Source organism: Merops nubicus, unplaced genomic scaffold (genome assembly GCF_000691845.1).
Source record: "Merops nubicus isolate BGI_N331 unplaced genomic scaffold, ASM69184v1 scaffold26470, whole genome shotgun sequence".
NCBI lineage: Eukaryota > Metazoa > Chordata > Aves > Coraciiformes > Meropidae > Merops > Merops nubicus.
Window position 1 is genome coordinate 368 of NW_008583888.1, and position 5,833 is coordinate 6,200.

Here is a 5,833-nt window from a genome sequence, read left to right on the forward strand (position 1 = left end):
AGGGAAAGACGTGGGCCAACCAATTCAGCAGAGGATGACTCTGACCAGTATTTTTAGATGTGAACTGGGAAGCAAGAAACTAGTTAACTGCCCTAAGGAAACTTAATGGTAGAGCAAAAGAATTCTGTTTAAAAATTTGGATAGATGATATGAACAAAAGAAGAACAGTGCGTTACAAATATGTAGAATTTATGTGAGACAGCAACATGAAAACTGAGACCTGAAACTACGAATAATACATGAGAAGGAAAAAAAAAAAAAAGAAAAAATATAAATATAAATACAGAAGTTTTTTCATAAAGAATACTAACAGGTTGTTAGGCTGTTAGGGAAGAAATCTCACCTGATTTATTGGTGTATCCTAGGTTTTGGGGCATCTGCAGACAAGAATTTCAAAACAAAGTATGGATTTGCTGGAAGAGGAGCACTGTCTGGAGAACAGAACTCTTTTATAATCTTACTGCTAATCTGGAATTATCTATATAAGGTAGTCTGATATTGTATTATCTTAATTTATGCAAGATAACCACATCTGCTTTCTGTTGTTCATGGACTGTGAGCAAGCTCAATTTTTCACCGTTGTTGGTGGAAGCAACATTTGCTTTTTTTACTTCCTTTTTTTGTGATTTTTATCGTGCTGCCATTTTCTGATTATCTAAATTCTTACTAACACAAGGGTTCCTACTTATGTTTGCAAACCTGCTACCTGTATTTTTGTCCTAACAAGTAACAAATGTCCTTTTTTTTTTACTGTTAACATATTAAAGCCTGGTAAGTTAGTTAAAATGCAATGATAGGGCTACTCTTGCAGTTTGATATAGCCATAAAAGGTATGAATGTGTTAGTAATACAGCTGGCATATTTCCAGCATTGAGAAAGGAGCGTGAGTACAATTTTGTACAACACAGGTGTGGCTTCATCTGGGATGCTGTGCTGAGCTGAGGTCATCCATGTTTTCATGAGGCTAACTTAAAAAAGCTGGTAAGGATGATGTGGGGAATGAAGAATTTTTTTTTTTTTTAGGAAATTGGAAGAGTTCTTTAACCTAACAAAATGAAAACTCAGTGGGGTTATGTTGGTTATCTTCAAATATATTCTGATTCTATGTATGTCTCTATATAATGTATATATAATATACTATATGCTAAGTCTAGAATATAGAAGTGTATATTTTATAGTATATTTTGTATAAATAATATATTTTGATACATACCAGCAAAGAAAGTAATTGACAAATATTTGAATATGGCACAAATACAGTAAACTGGTCATGAATAAATGTAAACTAAAAATTTAAAAAGGTGCCTCGCTGTCTGCTGAGCAATGAGCTTGTGGAACAGCCCTCTAATGAGAGAAGTGGCAACAAAATACCTAATGCTTTTAAGATACAGTTTGGTAGGTATCTGATGGGATTAACAGGATGCAGTGGCTGGGACAGGGGAGGGGAATGAATTTGGTCAGAATATCGCTTTCACTCAGTGTCCCTGTGAAACTGGCAGAAGAAGGGATTAATTTTAAGACCGGGATTGGCACAGCTGACTAAAAACTTAGAAGTGTCTTTAATTTTTTACTAGTCTTTAATATGTCTTTCTTCCTAAGGCAGACCATCTCTGACTTCAGTATGAAAAGTGTCCTGCTATCGTTGCTCAGAAAGTGGTTGTGTAACTACTCTCTCTCATTTGTTTTAGGTTAAGTCAATTTTTCTTTAGTCTCTTTCTCATGGGATGAGGGATTTCACTATGTGTCGCAGTGAGACATTGAAAATCACACACATAATTTCTAAAAATCCTCTTCATTCAGGCTGTAACAGATTGGATTCTCCAGGAATAGATCCTAAGTCCGAAGTTATTCAATATGTTCATTATAATTTGAAAATGAGCAGTAACACGGAGAAATCAGCATTTTCTGGTGAGATAAAATAACTTATGTTAAGACTAAAGAAGACTGCTAGAAACTTCTGAGAGCTCTTCTGCAGTTAAGTGAGCTGGTAACACCATGACAGATAAAATGAATTGTTGATGAAAGCAATGTAATCTACACTGTCAGGAATATTTAGAACAATATCCTTTTCGGTAGTGAACCTAAATTAATTGTGATCAGCTGGGAAAATTACCTGTTTACCATACGTGGATAGCTTAGTGAAAATCTCCACTGAGGAAATTGGGTAAAAATTAATACACAAAAAGTTATAATGTCACTGGAATAAATCAGTAGTGTTCTAGGATTGATTATGGTATTTCAGGTTAGATTCATCATATCTGAGGAAGATTTAACAGTCACAGAGGGACTCTGAGACAAGAAACATATATGTCTGGAAAAGCTATATGGAAAAAATAATTAAGGCAGCTTAGAGAAGTGATAAATCAGAATGTACAGGGAGTTATAAAAGGAAGCAGAAAAGATGAAGTCAAGGCATCTATGAATGAAAGCTGTAATACAAGAACAAGAGGATGTTGTGTTGAATAACTCATTTAAACTGTTTATGTATTTTTTAAATCCAAGCAATAGTTCTTTGTACAGTACACTTGACAATTGGACCTGTGCCGTAACATGTCAGACTAAGAATGAAGAGTAAAAGAATTAAGCATTTATGTGGTCAGTAAAAGTAGTTACTATTGTTAGGAAGGACATAAAAACTTCAGGACATCTAAACCTTTGCACTTTAGGGAAATAAAAAACCTGTAACAGATGGAAGAAATCTGACTTTTGAGATTGGTTTCATGCAATTATCAGAAGCATTTGACTCTTATCACGCTGGAGGCAGGATACTGATCCACCATGGAAGACTGTTCTCATTCATTGAAGAAGGTTTTTTGTGCTGAGGTCTCTTAGTTATTCTGTGATTTAGGAGGAGTGCTATCCTGTTCTTTATTTCCCATTACTTCTTTTTATTAACATTCATACATCACCTTATACACTGTATAAACTGGAAAATACATTGTCTCTACAGCTTATGATCTTAACGTGATTGAAAAACTCCTGACTTAGTACAACTCTTACTTGGTGTACCAAGCTGTTCACCTTCAACAAGGCAGTGAAGTATGGTCCTTGGGCAGTATGAAAAAAGGTGCTGCTATCCATCAGAGGCTGTACACGAGTCAAAATTCTATTGCAAATATTGCATACTTTTACAACATCAGGCTGTGGAATCAAAGACCTGAGAAGCCTGGCTTTTGTTAAAAATATAATGATCTACCTTTGGGCTTTTTTGAAGATAACACTCAGCTGAACATTAATGTGATATCAGAATGCAAATAAAAAGTATCAATGTATCTTAGAAGTTCTGAGATTTTAAATAAGTAATTGTATTATTTTTTTAGGTCTCCTAAAATCCTCACCTTTTCTCTCTTATGGCTATTTCCTCAACCTGGCATCTAACTGCAAACTCATTTTGGTTTTAAGGGTTTGTCTGCAGCATACTCAACTCTTTAGCTAGATTAAATTGAGATTATGTAATTATCACTTGGAAGGCAAAAAGAATTTTACTTGTGCATCATTTCTGGGAAGAACCTGAAAATCATGGCCAGTTTGTAGTAACACAGCTTCAGACAGTTAATTCACAAAATGGGTCATGTAATAAATAGCTGGTTTGAGCTATTCTCAAATCCTTCTCTTTGCTCTGCTTTTCCACAGAAGTAATTGCTTTCAGAAGAGACCTTTGATTCCTTGACTAGGAGATAAGTTCCACAGCTGGCTGTGTCATTGACTTAGTCCTGTTCTTTTCCTCATGTGTCACTAACATTCAGTGCCTGCAGGTTCTTAGGTTGTTGTGTCTGTTACTTAAGGTTTTAGAAAACAGAAGATGCAAATGGAATAGGCAATGTTTTCTGAATGAATTATCCAACTTAAAACTACAAAATATTATGGTCTTTAAGTGTATGCAACAGGACTCAGTATAGGTATACACTCCAAGCTGTAAATGAAGTGTTAATAAGGTTTCAGTATTTTGAACAGAAAAAAAAACACCATAAGACTTTCCACATATTTTAAAGTATGATATATAGACCCTTTTTTCTAAAGCTAACTTGCCATCCATCATCTTGTATTTAAAAAAAAAAACCCTCTAGTTCCTAGAAATAAGAAGATGTCTCAGATTTTGCAGTCTAAGAAACTATTTATGCTGAGCAGAGAGGCTCCTAGAGCAAGACAATAAAATGAAGTAAGTACAGGGATTATGCCCTGATTATCTGATAATCTAGTACTTGGAATCTGCTCCTCTGGCAGGCATCAGCAACAAGTCTTTCAAAAATGAAATAAATTTCCTTTATTGAAAATGAAATAAATTTCCTTTATTGTATTTGACATGGCAGACATGCCATGTTCATTATATATAGCCAAGAGTTTAAAGGTTTCCATTTTTAAACTAAAAAGTCCACATTTGTGACCTTCCTCCAAATAATTTTCCACTTATGGGCAAAGTGTTGTAGTCATAGGGATGTTACTGGAGATGGGCCTATTCCTTCAGCCATTTTAAAAAAAACAAGGTGGCTGTGTATTGTCATATGTATGGTTCTGCTAATGTTCAGTCTACTGTGATAGGGTCTGCCAGACCTAGCCTGGCACGGTGATTTGTGTGGAGTAACAGGGTAATAAGTTTATCTCACTAACTTTAGATGTCGGTGTAAATGTCAGTACTTGAGCTAGCAACTCTTGACTCTGGTTTTGATCCAAGAAAAAAGCAGTTATTAGGTACCTACTTTAGGATTAATCTGACTTAAGGATATATTAACTAGATCTCCATCAACTATCAAGGAGAGTGACTAACTTAAGTACTGGTGCCTACTTTAGTGGACATCACTCATCGTTTCTGGATACTTGTTCAACTTAAGGTACTCATACTGGTGTAGTTCTGATCCTATGGGAAGGCTAGAGGCCCTAAAGAAGTTCAGAGTGAAACAGGGAAGTACCTGCTGAGCTTAGGGACCAAGAATAGACAGAGATGAAGGAAAGTGTTGGGGATTTTAGTTTTGGAGTGAGGATTTAGTTAGATGTAATGACTGTCCTGCTAGATGAGATGCAGCTGACTAGGTCCCTGCACTGAAACCAGGTGGGAGCAAAGTAAAACAGGATCATTTCTCTACCACGGAAGGCAATGAATTCCAAGTGAAAGACACAAAGCTTAGAATATCTTCATCGATTGCTTGACTATGCATTGGCTACATCTGTTACATCAAAGTCCTTTATTACTTCTAGCTCTACATGATTTAAAACAGTCAACCCTTTAATCTCAACGTGGAAAAAGTATGCTCCTATGATTCTAAAAACCTACAGAACTTGAAGTCGAGAATATTACTCAAATGAGAATATTCTTTGTCTTTAGGACTTAGAATCATTGAATTGTTTATGTTGGAAAAGACCTTCAACATCATCAAGTGCATCCATTAATCTAACACTGCCAAGTCCACCACAAAACCATGTCCCTAAATGCATCGTCTACATGTCTTTTACATACCTCCAGGGATGGTGAATCAACTGCTTCCCTGGGCAGCCTGTTCCAGTCCTTGACAACCTTTTGAGTGAAGAAATTTTCCCTAATATTCAATCTAAACCTACCCTGGCTTCATTGCTCTTCTTTGGACATGGTCTGGCACCTCAGTATCCTTCTTTTATTGAGGTGCCCAAAACTGAACATAGTATTCAAAGTGTGGCCTCACCAATGCTGAGTACAGGGGGTTCAATCACTTCCCTAGTCTTTGTTTGCCACACTATTTCTGATACAGGCCAGGATGTTGTTTGCCTTCTTAGTTAGCCACCTGGGCACACTGCTAGCTTATTATATTCAGCCAGCTGTTGACCAACGCCAGTAGGTCCCTTTCCGAAGGGCAGCTTTCCA